Source organism: Balaenoptera borealis, assembly GCF_965194805.1.
Source record: "Balaenoptera borealis genome assembly, chromosome: 4".
Lineage (NCBI taxonomy): Eukaryota > Metazoa > Chordata > Mammalia > Artiodactyla > Balaenopteridae > Balaenoptera > Balaenoptera borealis.
In genome coordinates this window covers 77,510,883-77,534,757 of record NC_138861.1, presented here as the reverse complement: position 1 = coordinate 77,534,757, position 23,875 = coordinate 77,510,883, and the positions used below count along the sequence as shown (strand labels likewise).

At 43.9% G+C, this 23,875-nt stretch overlaps 1 protein-coding gene across 1 annotated transcript in view; it reads right to left on the bottom strand.

Annotated features, from left to right (window-relative positions):
• Positions 1-23,875, bottom strand: part of SCFD2 (sec1 family domain containing 2) — a 394,904-nt gene that overhangs the window by 38,844 nt on the left and 332,185 nt on the right. The gene's annotated exons all lie outside the window — the stretch shown is intronic.

The window sequence follows — 23,875 nt, the reverse complement described above, 5'->3', positions numbered from 1 at the left end:
AGAAGACCGTTCTCGGAAGTGGTTCTATTTCTCTTTGAAACTTATAATAGATGGATTTCTTCTCTGTCTTGTTAGAAGCTCATGCAGAAGAGGAATGATCATGGTAAGTCAGAAGTTCAAAAAATAGAGAAAGATTCAAGATGAGTACTTTTGACTGTTGAAATATTGCAGATACATGAACTCATCAATCCCCATATCACCCTTATGAGACAGGAGCTACTCTTTCCCCCATTTGAAGGATGAGGGAGCTGAGGGCCAGAGAGATTAAGGAACACTCCCATCAGCACACTGTCGATGTTCAGCCCATGTTCGCTCAGTCATTCTGGACTGGTTCACCTGTAGGTTTGGGGAACAGTTCTTGTGCCCTCTGCTTCCTACCTCAAGTACCTGCATGTCTGTCTCTGTGTCTGTCTGTCTCTGTCTCTGTGTATCTCTCCTCCTGTCTGGGGGCTTTCTCTGGTTAGAACCATGGATGTCAGCACTCAGAAACAACATAGCTTTCTCATCGCTTGGGGGGTACCATTCTGAATTGTGGTCTCCATAGCCTTATGGAGGGGGCAGTAGGACTGAGCCCCAGTTGCCCCCAACAGTAACTCACTCCTGAATGCCTCCTCTACTGGCTTTCCTTCCTCTCCTGTCTCACTTCCCTACGTCTTGACCACACTGCCTAGGACATCTTCTTAAATACAGTACTTGCACCCAAATCCTTGTCTCAGGACACCAGAGCTGCCAGGGTGATTTTAACACAGGCAGCTTGGGTCCAGAGTCTATATTCTTTTTTTCAGAACAGATTTATTGAGATTCAGTTCATATACCACACAGTTAACCCATTTCAAGTGTACAGTTCAGTAGCTTTTAGTATATTCACATAGTTGTACAATCATCATTCCTACAATCAACTTTAGAACATTTTTATCACCTCAACAAGAAACTCCATACCTGTTAACTGTCACTCCCCCTTTCCCCCTACCCCCAGACCCTGGCACCACTGATCTGCTTTCTGTCTCTATGGATTTCCCTACTCTGGACATTTCATATAAATGGAATCATAGAATATATGGTCTTTTGTGACTGGCTTCTTTCACTTAGCACAATGTTTTCAGGGCTCATCCAAGTTGTAGTATGCATCAGCACTTAGTTTCTTTTTATTGCTGACTAATAGTCATTGTATAGATATACCACATTTTAAATATCCATTCATTGGTTGATGAACATTTGGGTGTTTCCACATTTTGGCTATTGTGAATAATGCTTCTAGTTTTACATGTACAAGTTTTTGTGTGGACATACATTTTCGTTTCTCTTGGGTACATATTTAGGAATAGAATTTCTGGGTCATGTGGCAACTCTGTATTTAACCTTTTGAGGAACTGCTAGGCTGTTTTTCAAAGTGACAGCACCATTTTACATTCTCCCTCGCAGTGTAAGAGGGTTTTCTCTGCATCCTCAAAAATGCTTGTTATCAACTATCTTCTTGATTGTAGCTCTCCTAGTGGATGTGAAGTGAGGAGATACTTGTTAATTTTGTTAAAGAGAGAAGTTTTTAGCGAGTAGAGGTAGATCCAAACAAGCTTCAACTAAAATGGAGTGTATCTAAAGTACATAGGAACATCCAAAGGAACCCAATGGCAGCAGACACAGTGTGTAGATAGTTGAGCCCGTACTTTCAATAACTGTGGAACACTGTATATAACTCTTAAAGGGAGGGCAAAATTCTGAACTGTTTTTACTCACACTTCTGACACCAAATGTGTGGGCTTTTCCCCCCATACCAACCAATTCTCTAACTCTCCACACATCAACTGAGTGTCCTACAATTCAAATCAATTCTGCCACTAGCTATGTAGAGTTAGTGCAGACCCCACCCAGACTGCCCCCACTTCAGATGCCAAGTTTAAATCCCAGGTTGCCAGTTGAACTCCTGACCTATCAATCAAGGGTTCCCATGACCCCTTCCTCAGGTTCAATGATTTGCTAGAACAGCTCACAGAACTCAGGAAAGTGCTTTACTTACTGGGACCAGTTTATTACAAGGGATGCAACTCAGGAACAGTCAAATGGAAGAGATGCAGAGGGCCAGGTATGGGGGAAGGAGCGCAGGACTTCGATGCCTTCTCCAGGTGCTCCACCTGCCCAGTACCTTGATGTGTTCACTAACCAAGAGGCTCTTCAAACACTACTGTTTAGGAGACTTTATGGAGATTTCATTACATAGGCACAATTGATTAAATTATTGACCACTGGTGATTAATGCATCTCTCAGCCCCTCTCTTCCCTCTGGAAGTTGCGGGGTAGGGCTGAAAGTTCCACTACGCTAAACATGCCTTGGTGTTTCTGGCAACCAGCTCCCATCCTGAAGCTATTATTCCCCCAACCACCAATCATCCCATTAGAATACAAGACACTCTCATCATTCTGGAAATTCCAAGGGTTTTAAGAGCTGTGTGCTAGGAACTGCGGACAAAGACCAATATGCATATTTCTTATTGTATCATAAAAATCCTCTGACCAGTCTTTATTTCCTGGTCTCCAGAAATGTCCAACTCACTGTCATTAAAAAAATCAAAAGGGTGGTTAAGCCTAGTGAGAGGAAGCCTCCCCGTGTTCAGTGAACTCCAGTGCAGAAGCAGGGATTCGACAGAAAATTCAGGGAGTTCGTGTACACTCTCCAGAATTCTACGCCAAGCTTTGTGTCATTTTCTGAGAAGCATGTCCACAACTTCCTCCTGATTCTTAAAGAGGTTCATAACCAAGAAAAGGTGAGATCCACAGGTCCAGAGCATCTATCGATATCATACCATGCTTGCCCTTGGCATTGCAGCTCAGCTGAGATACATCAATTTGTGCATTAGTCAATAATCAGCCAGAAGAAACCCTGGAAGATTATGGCTTCTCACTGATTCATGTGGCTTCTTTCCTTAAACTCCCAGCCTGAGCCATTTAAAATATGGGAAATTACATCAATTATATCTAAGTGTTGTATACTATGTACTACTACTCCTTTAAATTAAAAATGGCATGAAAACAAGAAGGAAGCATTACTAGTTCTAACACCATGCACAGTGTTTCAATTCTTCTAAAACACAATTCAGCTAATGGGCTAAACTTCTTAAATTTAAAGTAATTCTATAGAACAGAAAGGTTCATACAAATTTTCATATGGTCTCCTTCAACTTTTTGAAAAGTGAGGACTGTAATGTTCATCCATTAGGCTGAGTGGAATAGAATCATCTCCTGGATTACAGAGTACTGAAAATTATAAATTATACATGGAAATTGTAGATTATACATTGGAAGTAGTTTAAGCAAAGGCTGTGTAATTCTGAAGAGTTAGGTCAATTGTGGAGCAGGTTGTTGATAGAAGAAATGTTTACAGATTACAGGTAAACTGAACTCAAAGGAACCCAACAGAAAAATAACACTGTCAAAGAAATTGCTGGAAGAAAAAAAAGTGCAAAATTTACAAATAAACTAAAACCTTTCTGAAAAACAGTCAATTATCTCCATTGTTCAAACCAACTGCACAAGGGCAACTTCTGTCCAGTGGGTCTGTCCAGCGATCCTTTCCGATGTGTCTGTTATCCTCAAAGCAAGTCCTCTAAAATGTACATGTTTCTGGGACACCAGGCCAAAGGGGTCTCATCTCTGAGCATCTTCATAATTATATCAATCTTCACCAAAAGCAGGATTTACATTCACTTACCTAAACCCTATAATGAAAGTCACACACACACACACACACACACACACACACACAGAGAAATGGGGATAAGAGAAGATAAATGACGTGTAAGATCACATCACTATCTCCAGCAAAATGTCCCTCTGATCACAGCCCTGACCTCCTCCACGTACACTGCTTCCTACCATTCAGAATATCTCCTCTGTGAGTGCAGCTCATTCCATATCATGCTGCAATTAATAGCTAAAGGAGATGTGGGTGCAAAAGCTATGAAATGGGATGAATTCTTTTTTGGTGTAAAAGCTATAATCACTGAAAGCTCACTTATAGGATCACTTATGCCAGACACTATTCTAAGAGGTTTATACATATTAGCTCACTTAATCTCCTCAGAAACCCAATGAGGTAGGTACTATTATCATCCCCATTTTGCAGATGGGGAAACTGAGCCATAGAGAAGTTAAGTAACACACGGCCACTCAAGTAGTAAGTGGTAAAGCTAAGATGCAAACTCTTGCAGTCTAACGCCCAAGATGGTCGTGTTAAGCACTCTACTCTGCTGTCTTTCATATGTGCTGGAGTCCACATACATAAAAGATCAGTAAAGCACTTAGTTCACCCTTAATATCGAAGAAGTGCTTTTACAGTGGAGTGAATGGCAGATGCCTTTCTTCCTGGGAAGATCTGGGCCTGTCCCTGGGGGTAGATGCTAATAGTATGGTTTGCAGTTACACCCCAGGCCCATCTTTTGTGGCCACACAAGGTGTGGGATCTCCCGGGCCTGCTGCACACCCTCCATTGGATCTCTGCCCTGTAAGGCGCTGTATTCAGTTACTTCTAATAAGCCCCGGACAGCCTGTTCCATTAAGCCAGCTTATGAGATAACGGTGTTTTGTAAGGGACCCTTAAGTGTACAGTTCCAGTCAATTCTCATTTAATCCACTTAGTTAAATAGATAATAAACCAGAAGCTGATCCTAGCCTTTGGCCAAGCACAATCTGTGTACTTCAGTTGCCTACTCCTTGATAAGGGAGGCCCCCAGTCCCGCAGGGCACCCCTGTGTTCGCCTAAAATAGGGGATGACTCATGCCCCTGCAATTTCTTTCTTTGGAGGGCGTGGGGATCTCTTGGGCAGGGGTCCAGTTACTCCTCGGAGCAACAAAACAGGGCTCCTGTGTCCACATCTGCCCTCCCTCGTCCCCCTCGCACCCGTCTCCACTTACTGGAGTTGCTTTACTTCAGCAGAGGGAGGACAGCAGTTTCCATGGCTCTGTGCATTGGCAGGGACCCACATTTCCAGCAATAACAAAGGTAAAATGGAGAGAAGGCTGATGAGCTCAGGGATCTGAAACCGGGCACCTCAGACTGGGACTTGAACCCACGCAGCCGGGACTCAAACCCGGCCAAAACTCAGATTTGGACTCGAACCCAGACCAAACCCACGGTCTTCCAACTGAGATCACACACCTGGTTTCAGGACTTAATGAAGCTCAGCTTCTTGATGTCTCATCGTAGAAAGAATTTATAGTGAGAGACAAAGTGATGGGTAAGAAGTGGATTTATTTAGAGAGAAACACACTGCACAGAGTGTGGGCCATCTCAGAAGGTGAGAAAGGCACCAGGGTATGGGGGTGTCAGTTTCTAGAGGGGTGGGTAATTTCATAGGCTAATAAGTGGGAGGAGTATTCCAGCTATTTTGGGAAGGGGTGGGGATTTCCAGGAATTGGGCCACCGCCCACTTTTTGATCTTTATGGTCAGTCTTGGAACTGTCATGGCGCCCGTGGGTGTGTCATTTAGCTTGCTAGTGTAGTACAGTGAGCGCATACTGAGGCTCAAGGTCTAGTGGACGTCGACTTGTCCACCATCTTGGACCCTTTTGGTTCTAATCAGTTTATGTCATGTCCTCAGGCTATGTCATTCTTTCAAAGGTTGTGCCCTGCCCCCTTCCCTCCTGTTTCAGATCCTCCTGGGAGGGCTGAAATAAAGCTGGACTCCTCACTCCCGACTGCCTAGCCCTTCTGTTTGGTTCTCTCACGGAGCAGCCTTGAACCTTTCTGGTGCGTGGGGAACTTTTTCAAAAGAGCCTGGCTTCCAGAAGTTTGGCTTTATTTCTTAGGTATTCAGGAAAATAAAGCATCTTGTATCAGGAGGCTGCCTTATCCAAAGCTTCAGTCTGGATTAGAGATGAAGCACCTTCACCTAAGGCCTTCACACACACACACACACACACACACACACACACACACACACACACACACACGTCGGTCGAACCTGTATGGCTGGATAAGCTGGGGGACATGGCTGGAATTGGATTTTAAATGTCTCCCTATTGAGTGATATTATTCTCCTCACAGTTGTAAAAGTCCCTTACATCTGATTGAGAAGAGCTAGGGTCAAAGAATATCAGTTGAGCCTGTTCAAGGGGTTCTTTTCTTATCTGGACCCAAGTTACCCAAGGATGGCCTCCTCATCCTTCTTCTGGCCCAGAGATTGAGAACATCAGGTTCATTTTCCAATTTGCATCCCACCCTCCTGTCTCTCAGCAAACCCCTGGCAGCAAACCCCTGTCTCTTCTGTGGGTTCCTGAGGCAGTTAGAGAAAAGGTTGGCTTGGGAGGGCAACGTGGCCAGAAAGCAGAAAGGGCAGAGCGCTGGGAAGTCATGACCTCCCTCATCCATCCGGCTGTCCCACATTGTCTTTTCTCTCTTTTCAAACCATTGTTTTAAAGATGGAGTCCCTTTTCATGGCTCTCTATAAAAGGTTGGCAAATGAAAACAAAACCAAACAAAATAAAAAACTAAATAAACCTTAGCAAGTGCTGTCACATCTGAAGTCTTTTAGGGAGGTTGACTGTGTAAAACCACTCTTGAGTAGGGAAGTCCTGGTAATATTTATAATAGAAGTCCTCTTTTTCAAATGTGATTGGGACCAATAGGTGATTAGAAGTCATTTAAAGAGGGGGATCATGAAAAATTGATCTCTCTCCCACACATATACATACACATATATGTGTATTTGTGTGTGTGTATAACTTTGTTTAAAATTAAAACACAAACATCTGTTTATTCACTACTCTTTTGAGAAAAGTCTTTTGTTTGAGTATTATCTGCTGATTAGAGTTCTTTTTTTAAAAAAATTATGTACTGTGTATAATTTCCAATTTTAGTCCATTTAAAGTGGAATAAGAAGTTAGACACCTGTAGCACAATCTGAGAGCAGAATTCTTCTAGATTTTAATGGGTTTTTTTCCATTCAATCTTTCACAATCATCTTGTTCATACCTAATTCAAAGCATGTTTTTTTTTTTTAATATTTATTTATTTATTTATTTGGTTGTATGGGGTCTTAGTTGTGGCAGTCCGGTGCCTTAGTTGCGGCTCATGGGCTCCTTAGTTGCAGCAGGCAGGCTCCTTAGTTGTGGCTCCAGGGCTCCTTCGTTGTGGCTTGCCAGCTCCTTAATTGCAGCACACGGGCTTCTTAGTTGTGGTATGCAAACTCTTAGTTGCGGCATACATGTGGGATCTAGTTCCCCGACTAGGGATCGAACCCAGGCCCCCTGCATTAGGAGCGCGGAGTCCTATCCACTGCACCACCAGGGAAGTCCCCAAAAGCATGTTTAAAATGACTCATCTTTACTGAGTCTTTCAAAGCATTCAGTTTGGTTTTCTCTGAAACAATTATTTTTTTGAATTCATATTTCCTCAGAGAACATTTAATTAAACATTTAATTTAATTTATTTAATGACAAATACAACTGGCATAAGCAGGTTTGGGAACAAACCAAACTGGCTCCTGGGAATCAAATGGCTCTACCAGAATGCGCAGATGTGCCCAGGCAAGCGGAGGTCGCCTTAGAGCTCTGAGGGGGTCAGAGTTTCGGCGTGAGTTGTTCTATTTTACTGCGGGATCGCAGGATGTAAGTTATTTTGGTGAATGGGTCGTGTGGAGGCTGGTTGAGAACACATGAACTAGATATATGTATTATTTATATTCATTGTATTTATATTATACATTATATTGTATATAAATGAAAAATATTATACACACATATTTCTGAGGTCTCATATTTATACTACAAGGCAATGTATCTGTGTCATCAATCTAATATTTAATGACCTAGTGTGACTTCTAAGTTCTTCTAACATAAAAAAAACCATAATCTGTTTTTTTTTAAAATCAGCCTTCAGGTCTTACAGGGCTGACTTCCTCTCTCCTTGTAGGATCCTTGATCTACACTACACGGCAGGGGCTCCTCAGCGGGTGCTGGTGCGGAGATAATGATGTAAATGTGCTTGGATGGTAGTGTTAGTGAGCCTGGCCTAACAAAGAAAATCAGGGTCAGCAGTGTCCAGGTGAGGCCACAGAGGGCCCAAGGCAGGGCTCATGGAGACTGGACCACCCCCGGAAGTCCCTCCACAGGTCTCCCCTCGGGCTCTCAGGCCACATCGATCCCGATCCCGTGCCCCCTTGGTTCACTGGATCCTGTCCTGGAATCTCCTAGCCTGTGGCCTCTAGTTATCGCTCCAATGACAGAGGAGGAAAGGAGGGGAGGGGTGGCGACATGCTCCAGGGAAGCAGGTTATATCCCTGCTTCTCCGCTGGTCTCTTGCATAGCGCCTGGTTCCTAGAAGCACCCACGAAATATTTCTTAAATAAATGAATGGGGAAAACAGAGAGATAATGGGAAAAAGCGCTGAATCAGACCAAACACACCATAAAGTGTGATTCTTGAGGAGCTGATAAACGATCTCTGCAGGAAATTTCAAACAAAGGGCTCCCAGATGGGTCTGAGCAAGTGCAGCCTGCACGTGTAAGTGGATCACCTCTCATAAAGGCTACTGTGAAGAGCAACCTCAAGTGGCTGCATACATTTGGCTCGTCTGTTTAATAAGCAAAACTAAACTCTACGTGGTTTGGGTATACGTGCATATGAGATAAAACTGTTTTAAAAAGAAAGACAATGATAAATACAAGCTTCAGAAAGTGGTTACCGCTGGGGGAGGAGGTGGGCGGGTAAGCAACCCTTTGGGATAGGGTGACGAGTTCATGGGTGTTTATTATGTAATTATGCTGTATAATATATATATATATATATTGTATAATCTTTTAAATGTATCGGCTATCATCTTAAAAAATACAACAGAACAAAAAACCAGTCACACTACTTTTTTAAGCCTCCAGCAATTTCAGCTTTTTATAACAGTTGGAAAAAGGGAAGAAATGACAGCTGAAATCTATTATTGTTAGGCAGTTTTGGGAGGTGTGGTGGACGTGGAAAGTCTTGTACAGCCACGAGAGAATATGACCGCCCAGAATTCTAGCCCAAGGTCTGAGGCTTTTTGTGACAAAACAAGCGGTGGGGGAAACCTGAAGGAAGGAACATTGTCAGGAATACGCTTTGGAACTTGCATCTTTCATTAAGGCAGGGAACAAAGTCAAGTTGCCAGTGAGGCCCAGAAGGCAGGATGGAGGCGGCGGGACAAGCAGCCTCTTGATCCTGAACGTCTGTGCTGCTTCAGCAAGAGCCAAGGAGGCAGCAAGACCAATAACCCTGGGTCGCTGCAGAAATAAGGAAACGGCCCCAACCATTGCAAAGCATTTCCTCCAAGATGCTTCTGAAAAATCTCTCCAAAGCAGCTTTTTTGACTACCCTAACTATACCAACACAGTTTATCTTAAGATTTTATGTGGTTAATTAAGGAAGGGTTAATTAAGTATAAAAACTGCTGTGATGCCGCATCATGTTAAGTAGTACAATTTCATGTCGGTTATTATGTTATCCTATTAAATCAGTCCAAGTCACCTTAGACAAAGGGATTGTGAAGTTCAGCCTTCAGAGTAAGCGAAATACCAGGTTTGAGGCTATTTCTTTTCTTTTCTTTTGGCTGCGGCACGCAGCATGTGGAATCCTAGCTCCATGACCAGCTCGAACCTGTGCCCCCTGCAGTGGAAGCGTGGAGTCTTAACCACTGGACCATCAGGGAAGTCCTGAGGCTATTTCTTTAAAAGAGGTAGGTGTTGATTTTTGATCAGTTACACAATCTCCCATTATCGGAGCTATCACCATAGGAAAAATCAGATTTCCCTCATATCATTTCAACTTTGGGACCCTTCTCCAGGAATGAAACCTGCCACAAGTGGGGGAAATGCCCACATAACCACTTAAGCTCATGGTCATGAACCTTCCCAGTCCCAAGGAGGGCAGCTCCTTAACAGTAATCACAGACACCATCTCAAACCCATATCTCACTCCGAGTGCTTCCTAATAGGTTGATTGTTTTTATTCTGTTGAATTAATTCTATTGATTTACTAACTTGCCATTGATACCATAAGTCCCCTTTCAAAGTGTGCTGACATTTCTGGTGGTTCTGAATAGCTCGACATGGAGTGCTGGCCTCTCAAAGCTGACTTGAGAGATTACCTGCATCTGGTTGTTTTCACAAGCTGTCAGGTGACATAGCACCTGGGAGCTTCAGAGACCACTGTGACAATGACTACTGTTGATCCCGTTTTCCAGACTAGGAGAAAACAAGGCTATGCTACATGCACGTAAAGGCGGCACCAGAGCACGGCCATGAGTTGAGCACAGCTGGCAGCTCTTCTGTTAATATTTGCTTGCTTCTTGTCTGTTAATATTTGCTTGCTTCTTGTCTGTTCTTTTTGGGGTGCTACAAAAGCTGAAGCAGCAACAAAGGTAAGAAAACATAGAATAGATATAAACTTACAGTGGGGTAAATCTGATCTGCTTTATTTTTCTTTAAATTGAGTAAAGACTGCCATCATTTGATTTTAGCAGGGAATAGTATTCCCCCAGGGCACAGTTTCAGAACCAATGAGCTAGTTCGGCATTTCAGAGAGAGGGAAATGGAAGCCCAGATGCTCCTTCCAAGACCTGCTGAGGCCAATCCCACCTGCCTCCAGGAAGTGTGCCTCATGTACCACCACCTGCGACCAGCCCTGCACTTCGTTACCCTGCACACTCTGTCCCTCCCTATTCTCCAGTGCAGAGATGTGTGTGTGTTGGGGGTAGGGGTGATTCTGCCTGACGCAGCTGCAGCAGAAGCCTAGGGCTCCCCCGAGAAGATGGCCTGGAAGGCTTCCTGGAGGAGCAGGCCAAGAAGGAAGCTGTGAAGGACCACATCAAGGTACACTCTTTCTGCTTCTTTCTGAATCTTACTTAGCCCAGGCCCAGTCTTGTTGCCAGTTTTACAAACAGTACCAAAGGTCCATTGCCTGCGAAGGATTCTTAAGAGGTAAGGTTGTACCTTATTCTAGAAACGCCAATAAAATTGCAAGTGTGGGAATAATACGGTGTTGTTTTTAGCTGTGATGTGCCACTGGGCAATGCTTTTTTTTTTTTTTTTTGGCTGTGCTGCGTGGCACGTGGGATCTTAGTTCCACTACCAGGGATTGAACCCATGTCTCTCCAGTGGAGGCGCGGAGTCCGAACAACTGGGCTGCCAGGGAAATCCCTGGTCAATGCTTTCTTGTCCAAGTTACAGTGAATAAATCACTCAGGGTTTGGCCTGTCTGCTAATTACACAAACCTGTGCTACAGCTAATCGTTTGTTTGTAGAAAAGGATGAAATCAGAAGTCCAAATCATGGCACATTTAAAAGCCTTTCAAATGACTGTCTGGCCCTCCCTTGCCTCTTATTCTCACTGTCATTTAGAGGAGCCTTAAAAAAAAAGAAAACATCTAAGTTTTTTCTTTTCCATTATATTTCTTGAGCTCCAGCCTCACTGAGCTCGTTATCATGAGGTTTGTAAGTATGGAGCGACAGTAGTGTCTCTTTATTTATATTTTTGGGGAAGGCTAGGTGGTTAATAATAAGGAATCATTTTCTGATCTATCTGAGAAAAAGAGAAGAATGAAAAGGGAAGCTTATAGGCCTAAAGTTTCTTTCATCCCTTTTGTTTCTTAAAAGAATGGAAGGGCAAATGGAGTTTATTTTTCTTCTGGTAACAGCCAGATCAAATGAGACCCCCGCCTCGCCCCTCCCCCAAGACACACAAAAATCACTCTCAGCCTCAATCTAAGGCTCCCGTGCACCTGTCGTTGTAAATCGCCATTGAGCTGAGCCAGCATTGCTACGCCTGAAATTTAAGCTCCCACTAAATGAGGCCTCTTATTTATCACTTTTCTGTATTTTCTTTTGGAGGCAGCACGGTTTAGCGTGGAGGTCAGCCGTGCCTGATTTGGAGATGGGACACAGTCCAGAGAGGCTTGCCAGTGGCCCCTGGCATGGAGGGGAAGGGGAGAAATACCACCATTGCCCTCGTCTCTTTTTGGGGCAGAAGGAGCCTTGAGGGCGGACCCCAGAAGCAAAAGCAGGGAACCCAGGAAAGCTGATAGGCAGAGGCCTGCCTTCTGCAACTCTGAGCTCAGGTCCCAGTGAAAGGGGGAGCTGGGGTCTGGAAGGGGCGACCCTGAGGACAGAGCCAGGCTTCCTGACGGGTGGAGCGGGCTGCTGTCTGCAGGCTTCTAGGCGCTTCTACCTGTGCCAGTCCCAGTCCACTCTCAGGTGGGCTCTCACCCATCTCCTCCAACCTCTGATGGAGATGGCTCAGATGAATCACACGTCTACGGGGCGATTTAAACTCTGCCGACAAAAATGAATTATCACAGAGGCTCAGGGGTTCTAGGTTTTCGCTTGCTTCTGGGCAGGAACATTCTGAAGCCCACAGCTGTTTTCACAGTTACTCTGTGTCCACCATGTGTCATGGAGGGTGAGTGAGGGGTCTGGCTCAGAGCTCTTTCCCCTGAAGGATGGGTAAGGGGAGGGTGGAAGAACCTCTGAGCTCCAGCCAGCTCTGGGACCTGAAAGTGGAATATACACTGAATAGCAAACAAGGTCTCAGCTTCTTGTTTCCCTGAAGGGCAAGGGAGTCGACAGGGAGTTTAGAAATAAAAACTCCAAATGGCTAGGATTTCTTTGAGGCCTCCACTGGGGAAATCGTCCAGGTTGGTAACATCTGAACTCTCTCTTCACATACCAGCCCACAGCTGCCTTCATTTCTGCCCCCAGTGCTTGCCTCCCTGCAGGTGAAGCAACTGTGTGATGATAGCTCAGGACCAGGTTTACGGAACAGTCATGTCCCACAAAGGTTTCATTGTCAGCTGGTAAAATGAGACAGTTCTCAGAACTGCAGTGGGTTTGGTGCCTCATGCAGAGCCAGGCACCCAGGATTTGGTCAGTAAATGGAACGTGCAGCTAGATCACAAACGTGTAACTCTTCCGGAAGAAAGATAAAACCAAAAACCAAAAAAGAAACCAAAAGGAAACCAGACCAAACCGAACCTCTACGGAGAACTGTTGGCTGTGGCCATGGCAGTCTGGTTACTGGCTGTGAAAAGCCTCAGGGCCCATTCGAGGCAGGAAACCTCTAGAAGCAGCCTCATTCTGCCATGGCCACTCCAGGAGCTTCTGCAAAGCCCACACAGTCACTCCAGTGGCTCTTGCTGTGGGTACTGAGCTCTTGCTGTGTGCTCGGCAACTTGCATGTGTTGACTCAGTCTACCTCGCAGGATTCATGTTAAGAAAGGGCTGGAGAAACGTATAAGGATAGAAGTTCCCAAGGTGCTCATAGTTATATTGTTTATAGCAGTGAAAAACTGGAATTCAACATCCATCAATAAAAACTGATAATAAAAAATTGATGTGTTTGATCTACCATTTATTTATCAAAGACGTCTGTGCTAGATTGTTAAGTGATGAGAGTAGGTTGCTGAACAGTAGGTATAGTACATGTGCCATATATATATGTGTGTGTGTGTGTATATATACCTATATATATATATACACACACACGCATACCTATCCACACACAAGTATATATAGCATATACACACACATACAACCACACACACATAGACATCTATGTATTTGTGTATACAAGTCCAGAATAACACATTACAAACTGTTAACAGTCATTATTCCTCTAGAACATCATTGCCCAACAGAACTGTCTGCAATGATGGAAATGTCCTACATCTGTGTTGTCCAATATGGCAGCCACTGGCTACAGATGGATATTGAGCACTTGAAATGTGGCTAGTGTGACTGGGGGATCTCAGTTTTAAATTGCATTTAATTTTAATTGCCACATGTGGCTAGTGGCTACTGTATTGGACAGCACAGCTCTAGCATGTAAGCCCAGTGAAGGCAGACTTTTGTTTTAAGTACAGATGTATTTGAACCTCCTAAAACAGTGTTTGTGCCTGGCACATGGTAGGCACTCAATAAATAGTTGTCGAATGAAATAAACAACCACCTGTTAAAGGTTGTTGTCTATGGAATTATGGGAGACTTCTACTTTCTACCTTATGTACTTCTGTGTCATTTTGATTCTTTTAATAAGCATATACGTTTTAAATTAGCCAAACAATAAAGATATTCCAATTCGGAAGTACAATGCACACCAACCTCATCCTTTTCTTTTCCTTAGCTGCCCAAAGTACTGCTCCCTCTGGCTGGTGGGGAAGGCTGGCCCCTGGGTAGCACGGTGTATTTATTCCCGGCTACCTGGACCAATCTTCCCCAAATGAACATTGCTGGGTGCCACAGTTCCACCTGCCTCACCTTGCCCCCTTGTTCCTGATTCATGGCGGAAATCATACACTCAATTTCATTTTCTCCCCTTAACAAGGCCTTCAGGGTTTCCACTTCTCTAAAGGAGGTCAGCAGCAGAGTCTATATTTCTAGTGAGGAAGAAAACCTGACGGAAAAGACTGTCCCTGCTATTAAATGTGGGGTCAGGCACACTCTTCTCTGTTATTTACAGGGTCAGCCAGGGTCCTGATTTACACAACCTCTCAAAGGCAACGCGTGTCTTAGAACAAGGCCCGAAGATACCTCTTCACTCCCCCTGGCGCCGCCCCGTCTGTCTGCTCCTCTGAGTCCTGCCAGCACCCACTCAGCTCCCTCCACAGCCTTGGTGAATGCCACTGCCTGGCTTCCGCCGGCTGGCCGCCCCGCCAGCTCACGTCCTACCTGTTCCTCTTCACAGTCTGACTCTAGAAACTTAAAACCAGCCCACTCTGCCTCCTTCAGCTCGCAGATGCTGTGTCTGCCAGGTTCCTGCTTCCCGAACCTCAGCTGTTCCCTTACCACCTTCACTCCTATATACTGCCTGTTGCATGATTTACTCAGTCTGTTCCTGTAAGTTAACTTGAAATCAACTCATTTATTAGTCCTATGTAAACTGATCTGATGTGCTAATATTTACTTATTTTAACGTGCATCAGAAGAGAACGTAATTGAAAAATAGAAAATATTCACCGGCACCCCTCCCCCCCGAATTCCCCTCGCAGACCACCCTTTAGACTGGTGTGCACTCATGGGTGTGCAATTGATGCTCTTCTTATGCAATGCCAGGACCACGTGTCTTTTCATAAGAAGCCCGTCCGCTACTCAGAGGCAGGGTCCTCTCTCCCCCCATTCCCACCACGGCGCCGGTACTGAGCTGCACGTGCGAAACTGAGAGTCAGACAACTTTAAGGGGACAGCTCCTAGGTGCTGGGAACTGCGTGGTGACAGCCCTGTGGAGTAGGTGCCGTTCTGTTCATTCTTCAGATGACCGCACGGAAGCTGCGATGGCTCGTGGAAGGCTGGTTTAATGAATAACCAGCTCCTTTAAAAGGGAAACAGCCTTGCAGCGTCAGGAGTCCAGGGAAGCAGGTGCCTCTCTTGCAGTACAGTTCTGCTCGCCCGGGCCTTCTTCATGACCACGCAAACCCGGAATCTGCCTCCATCCAGACCTACTTTGCTCTGGACTAGCTTCATGAGGGCTGTCGCCTTGCTACGCAGCTGTGATCAGGCCTCGCTGCCCCTTCCTACTTGCCCGTGGGGTTCCAGCCACTCTGGCCTTCTCTTGTTCCCCAGCAGATCGCAAGGCCAGGGTCTCTGCACTTTTCTTCCCTCTACCTGTCCTGGTCATTACCATATATTAGGTCTCAGCTTAGGTCATTGCCTCAAAGAGGCCTTTTCTGATCACCCCATCACAATTAGGTTGTCTCTCTTAAAGCACTGTATCAACATTTATAAGTACATACAAATGTGTTTCCTTCTTTGTTTTTTCTCCCTCCCTCCCTCCCTTCCTTCCTTCCTTCCGTCTTGTCATTACACGTTTATTGAGTGCTAGCTGCTTCCTAGGCACTGTAGGTAGTGTGTGCTCTCACGCCGCCTACACCTCAGCGGGGAGAAGCAGACAAGATGTAAATAAACACGCAAGTAAACCAGTCATTATGTGGCCTTAGACGTGAGTGCTCAGAAGAAAAATAGAGGCAGGAGCTATTTTAGACATGGTAAAGTAGGGCTTCTTGGAGGAGGTGGCATTTTAGCAGAGACCTTTCAGAAGTGAGTAGGCAAGCAATGCAGACACCGAGGAAAGAGTTTTCTAGGCATAAGGGCAGCATGTGCAAAGGCCCGCCGAGGCAAAAGGGGCTGAGGGGGTTTTCAGGAGAGCAAGGAGACAGAGCGGTTGAAGTGAGCTGCAAGGGGAGAAAGGAGGCAAAGCAAGTCAGAGAAAGGAAAGGTCAGAGAGACAGGCAGAGGCAGATCGTGGGGGGCCTTGTATGGAGTCCACAGCAGATGAGGGAAGACAGAGCACACACACGGATGAAGAAGATGGGAAAGGAAGGGACACCCATAAGGCTGGATACCTTCTTGTGCTGATGAGTGGGTTTTAGTGGAGCGTGTGGGCCTGGGAGAGAAGCAGGCCATCTGGCAGGGGCTGCCGGCTGGCGGTAGAGAGCACACCAGCTTTGACTTCACATGCCTGAACATTTTCAGTGTCTCCCCACCCCTTCCTGACGGTAAGAACACAATGAAACTCAGTGGGGCAAAAAGCCACATCAAATAACACGACAACCATCCAAACTGCGATAGGAGGAAGCTGGCATGTTAGAGCTGCTTCACGGCCACCAGCCTCTGTTGTGAGAACTCAGTGTTGTCACGCCAGGGTCACCCACGGAGGGTGCGAAGAGAAGGGCAGCCCGTGAAGCTCGGGATTGGAATGGCTGGCAGGATTTGTTGGAGAGTGAGTTGGCAAGTGAAGGGAAAATGAAAACCCCTGGTCAGGGAGGTCAAGAGCTGGTGCTGACCTGAAAATTCAAGGTTGGCTACAGTACCTTTGAGAGAAGGAAGTTCTCGTATTATTCCAAGGAAGGGATCGAGGGTTAGGCTGGATTTAAATTTCACCAGGGCAGAGCCCATTCTTTGATTCACTCAACAAATATCTATTGAGTGCCTGACGTGTGGCTCTGTTCTAAGCAACAGCAAATAAAATGTAAAAACTTCTTCCTGCATCAGATTTCCTTTGTATTTCCACCACTTTGTCTAAAAATGATGATAATAGTTAACATTTATCAAGCACTTACTTATGTGTCAAGTACTATTCTAAATATTTTATATGTATTAACTCATTTAATCCTCAGTACTATCCTATAGGTAGATGCTATCATCACCCCCATTTCACAGCTGAGAAAAATGAGGCACAGAGAGGTTGAGTAACTTGCCCAAGGCCACACAGCCAATTAATGGCAGAACCATAATTTGAACCCAGGCAGTCAGGACCCAGAGTCCAGACTCTTTTACCACAGCAGACAATCAATAAACAACTAAATGATTATGATAAAAAGTACAGCATAAACACAGTAAAATAGCCCAAATTTAAGCAAAGAGCTAGAAGCGTCAGTTTACATTATGACAAGTTTAAATCTTAGGTTATTTGGAAAGAAACGTATTTTTACTACCTGCAAGCGCATAGTGAGACTAGGGCTAATCTAGTGGTCAGTAATCTAACAAGCAGAGGGCTCTGCTGCCTGTTGTGATGAATATTAAAGCCGGGACTGCAACTCGAGCGCCCATAGCTAATAACCAACACTTAATATCCTTAAAATGATCTGTTCCCTTGATAAGGCTATCCAGTCGTCATGACAACCGTACTGATTAAGATTTGCTCAACAGTCCTCACTCTCAATCGAGGTCAAAGTAACTTAATATTTCATGGTACTTTTACAGTTAACTCATCTTAAATATTACTGGGTGGTCACTGGTGTTCAATCAACGACACCCTGGTCTCCTCTTTCTGGTGTGTGGTAGGATTACACGTGTCCCTGAGTGAGGTGGGGCCGTGGGGTTTACTTTGGGCTGTCAAATATGAGTGGCAGTGACATGTGCCACTTCTGAGGGGAAGCCTTTAAAAGCCTGTGTGCAGGTTACCACCTCCCCTTCCCCCTGCCTCAGTGATCATGAGGCCACATCGAGAGCAGGTCTCTGGCCGTCTGGCAGAGCCCCTGCACACCAGAGGTGGACACAGAGCACAGAGAAGAAACTACCACTGTTGCTTTAAACCACTGAGATTCTGGGGTCGTTTGTGTTTAGCCCATTGTAACTATTACAAACACCTACCCTCCAAATTCTGGGTGCAAAGAGGAATGAATAAAGAATCTATAAAGCCAATTAGAAGGGAAAGGAAAACGAACATTGACCATTACTATATTTTAGGTATTTACATGTTATCATACCTAATCTTCTTGGCAACACTGAGAAGTAGGTATGACCTCCATTTTACAGACATAGAAACTGAAGTTCAGAGAGGGAAGGGGACTCAGCCAAGGATATATAGCTAGTAAGTGACAGAGGTGAGTTTCAAATTCAAGTTTGTCTGAATTTTGTGATTATACAATGCTGTCAGCAAAAGCATATGCAACTAGATTCCTCTAAAGGCCAAACACAGGACCACTAGGTGGGAAAGGCATTCAGTCATCCAGTCACTCACCAAACACATACAGCATGCTTACTATGTGTCAGGCACCGTAGCAGGATTCTTGGAGTGAAGAAGGTGGCTATGGTCCCTGCCCTGAGGAGCGGACAGTCCAGTGCCAGCTACAGACGAGGAAAGCAGCAATTTCAGTGTGGTGTATGAGCTATTTGGCTAGGGCAAGGATGGGGTGGGGCTTGAGAGTATACTCCAAGTCATGGAAGGAAAAAACAAAAAAACAAAAAATCCCCACACACAGCAGAGAAAGGAAATCTAGGAAAGCAAATGAGAGATGAGGGCCAAATAAAGACATGCCACTAACGTAACGCTCTTCCTGCTCAGATCTGCACACATTTGGTAAGAGTGTGCCATATGCTTCACCCCGACACACACAACTGTGGTGGCATGCTGCCACTGGCTGATGACATCAAGGCACCAGCAGAAGCTGAGAGAGGCAGCTCCACCCTGCTGGGAACTGCAGCCCTCGCTCCCTCCACAGCTGGCTCGGGAATTCAAACTCAAGCAGAGAGCACGCGTGCCCTGGCGGCTGGCACCCCAAGTCAAGAGGACTGAGGGCAGTTTGCTTGCTGGTCTCCCCTGCTCATCTATGACTCTTTGCCACACTCATCAGACCTTATACAGGGCCTGACATGAAACAGTCACTCAGCCACTGTTGACTGATGATCTGTAGGGAATGAACAGAAGCTGCGGAGGTAGAAAGGCGCCTAAGGAAGCTTGGGGGCTGTTGAGCACCAACTGGTCTGAGGGCTGTGACGACCAGGAATAGACCCCAGAACGGCTCAGGCTTCTTCTGATTATACTCAGCAATGCAGGTCTGAATTCTGAGCTTCAGAAGGAGATCCCTCCCATTTAGAAATGAAGAAATACATGGCTCTCCTGGGTGGAATGTCTCAGGTTAGGGGCCGCTAGGCCACATCTAGGCTCATGGGGTTGGGGTGAGAAAAAAATTCTACTTTGGAAGTTAATGGTATAGTCTGTGTCTTTGGGCAATTTAACACTAGAGGGAGAGGGGCTGAGGTCCAAGGAGAAAGCATTTTACTCTAATGAATACCTCTCAAAACAAGTGGGCCACTGGCTTGTTCTTGGAAATATTTTACCTATTCTGAGCATTTTGATATGAGAATATTCCTCATCAAAATAGGATTTGCCCAGGATATGCAATGGAGAAAAGACAGTCTCTTCAATAAGTGGTGCTGGGAAAACTGGACTACATGTAAAAGAATGAAATTAGAACACTCCCTAACACCATACACAAAAATAAACTCAAAATGGATTAAAGACCTAAATGTAAGACCTGACACTATAAAACTCTTAGAGGAAAACATAGGCAGAACATTCTATGACATAAATCACAGCAAGATCTTTTTTGATCCACCTCCTAAAGTAATGGAAATAAAAACAAAAATAAACAAATGGGACCTAATGAAACTTCAAAGCTTTTGCACAGCAAAGGAAACCATAAACAAGATGAAAAGACAACCCTCAAAATGGGAGAAAATATTTGCAAACGAATCAGAAGACAAAGGATTAATCTCCAAAATATATAAACAGCTCATGCAGCTCAATATTAAAGAAACAAACAACCCAATCCAAAAATGGGCAGAAGACCTAAATAGACATTTCTCCAAAGAAGATATACAGATGGCCAAGAAGCACATGAAAAGCTGCTCAACATCAGTAATTATTAGATAAATGCAAATCAAAACTACAGTGAGGTATCACCTCACACCAGTTAGAATGGGCATCATCAGAAAATCTACAAACAACAAATGCTGGAGAGGGTGTGAAGAAAAGGGAACCCTCTTGCACTGTTGGTGGGAATGTAAATTGATACAGCCACTATGGAGAACAGTATGGAGGTTCCTTAAAAAACTAAAAATAGAATTACCATATGACCCAGCAATCCCACTACTGGGCATATACCCAGAGAAAACCATAATTCAAAAAGACACATGCACCCCAATGTTCAATGCAGCACTATTTACAATAGCCAGGTCATGGAAGCAACCTAAATGCCCATTGACAGACAAATGTATAAAGAAGATGTGGTACATATATACAATGGAATACATATATACTCAGCCATAAAAAGGAACGAAATTGGGTCATTTGTGGAGACGTGGATGGATCTAGAGACTGTCATACAGAGTGAAGTAAGTCAGAAAGAGAAAAACAAATATCGTATATTAACGCATATACGTGGAACCTAGAAAAATGGTACAGATGAACCGGTTTGCAGGGCAGAAATAGAGACACAGATGTAGAGAACAAATGTATGGACACCAAGAGGGGAAAGTGGCGGGGGGTGGCGGTGGTGGTGGGATGAATTGGGAGATTGGGATTGACATGTATACACTGATGTGTATAAAATTGATGACTAATAAGAACCTGCTGTATAAAAAAAATAAATAAAGTAAAATTTAAAAAAAAATAGGACTTGCCCATATAACATAGCTTAAGATAGCTAGGGATATGACCTATATAAATCTACCATGGAAGAGAAAAGAAAAAAGAAATTTTAAAAAGCACTAAGCAGAAGGGAATTTGGCATTATTTAAATAGGACATTACCCTGCTGCTGCTAAAGAAAATCTTCTGAAATGATAAAAAATAATTAAAACAAAACAAAGGTGTGAGAATAAGCCAATGATTCAAGATGGTGTGACTAACCCAAGAAGGCAAGTGTCAGACTCCAGCCTTGCTGGCCTTCATGACCAGAGTAGTCCTATGGCACTCTCAAATCTCATTTTAAAGTGCTAGTCACTTAAAAAATCCCTGCAGAAGATAGGCATTGGGTTTATCCATTATGTAAACGAAAACCTAGCATAACAGGGCTAACATGAAGAGAGACCCTGACTCACATTGCAATGGCTCTGTATGATCCATCTCAACTCCCCTGTTCTTTCCCAACCCTTCAGGATGTCTAAAAAAGAACCACAAAGAAGGGGTGAATTCAGACACATGGTATGCCTTTATTTTTAGCCCACTGAGAACATTTTCTTTACCAAACAATGTAATGGAATGAGAGCCTAAACATAAAAGTTCCAGGATGTTGAAATGTCAGTGGTGTAGACAATTATTCAGCAGATAAGTCTTTAGAAATTGACAAGGATGATATGCACTAAAAATATTCTCAGTGAACTTTATTGAGGGACAGATAACACTTGCAATTTTAAACACATTCTGTCTTTTTTAGTTGTGTCTGGATTAATATAATTAAGCATAAGACCTCTCAATACTTAACGTCAATTGAGACTAAGACCGAGAATTCTTTTATTTCTTTATTCATCCGAATGACATATTATCTCATTTTAAAAAAGATTTCCATGCTGCAACAATGTTATAGAACTCATCACCCAAAAGGTCAGTGTCTGGGAAAGACACTGGAAATGATATTGCTTCATAACAACTGTGTCTTGGAAATGTTAAGCTCCCTCTCATGCCCCAAATGTCTGGGATTTAAGAGTAGAACCTTGACAAACAGGGTTAAGCAATAAAGGAAGAGACTATCAGGCAAAAAAGAATATCAACTATATTATTCTAATCCTTCAGAATCCATGCCAGAGAACCATGCAACCCTATAAAGAAATAGATGTTATGACTCTTCTATAAAAGAAAATCAAATTGCCTGTATCTGTTGTTCTAATGATACATTTATCATCCAAACTTTGCTCTCAGTGACATAATTGGCTGGCCTCTCTTCTCATGTGTCTTACATGACATCACAGATGAGCTATTTCAACTTTTAATCTGGTTTTAAATGCATTTCAGTTGATTAGCTGGGTGCTGTCGCCTAATGCTTGAACAGAAACATCCCTCTGAGCAGAGCTATAGGCAGATGAGGTGATGGGCAGGTCAACTGGTGGACGTGGACGGCGTCCTCCTAACCATGTCCCTCCCGCAGTCAATGTCTTTGAACAAAGCTAATCAAACCTTGCGTCTGCCCTAGCTGCAGAGATTTCTCGACTGCCTCCTCCCTCCTGAACTCCATTCCCCCAAGGCCTTGTTTTTCCCGTCAACTAGCTAATTTCATAGAGGAGTCATGGAACATTCGAGCTGAAAGGGCCTATGGAGGTCATGCAGTGCTCTCACGTTACAGACCAACTCCTTTCTGTGAGTGGAGGTCTCCTTGCAAAGGGTGAGTGCTTAATCTAAAGGGACTTGTTTTCTGAAAGAAATTTCCAGGCATCAATTTACACCAGTAGGAAGGATATCTTCCAGAAGCCACTGTCTACCTCACCTCTCATCATGTAACAGTCATCCCTTTTCCCCCAGAATCTAGCATAATCCGGGTGCCAGAGTACCCACCTAGTCTGTCTTCAGATTGGGCTCTGGAGGAAGTACTGACTTGAAGCTAGAACAAGGCATATTTACAGTGAAGCTAAACATGAGCATATGGGCAGACAAAGGGTTCCTCTGTGCATGTGTGTGTGAATTTGTTAATATGATCATTCTCAAAAGGCATTAAATATTAAGTCTAATTAAATCAAAGTATATATTTTTTCCTTCACCATTAACTGCAAGCATTTTAAAGCTTGCTCATATCAAGCATGATGGTAATGTACAGGGCTGGTGGAAATGTAGATGTGTAAAGTCATTTTGGAGGGCAAAAGAATGGCACCTACTAAAATTATAAATATACAGGCCTTTTGACCCAGCAACTCAGCTTTTAGGAATCTACCCTAGAAATAGTCTTACTTGGGTACAAAGAAGCATATAGAAAGGTGGTTGTGGGACTTCCCTGGTGGTCCAGTGGTTAAGGCTCCACACTCCCAATGCAAGGGGCCCGGGTTCGATCCCTGGTCAGAGAACTAGATCCGCATGCACTCCGCGACTAAGAGTTCACATGTCACAACTAAAGATCCCACATGCCGCAACTAAGATCCCACATGCCGCAATGAAGATCCCGCGTGCCACACCTAAGACCCAGCGCAGCCGAAGTAAATAAATAAACAAACAAACAAACAAATATTAAAATCTTAAAAAAAAAGAAGAGGTGGTCGCTATGCCTGGATTACAATTGAGAATAATTAGAAACAATTATTTAATATGTGCATCAATGCATATGATTAAATTAATAACACAGAATATTATGCAGCTGTTAAAAATAGAATGGGTAGATCCATATGTGGTCACCTGGAAAAAACTCTAAGACATATTAAGTGGGAAAAACCAAGTTGCAGAAAAATATGTAGACTATGATATCATATCTACTTTAAAAAGCCCTTATACTTCTAGGTGTACCTTTGCATATACATTTGAATGTGAATACTTAGAAGAGAAAGTGGAAGATTATATCCAAACTGATGACTGGGGTTACTTATGGAAAGAGGAGTGGAATTAAAAAAAGGGAGACATCAAGAGGAACTCGTGTTTTTACCTGTATTGGTTAAATTTTGTTCAAT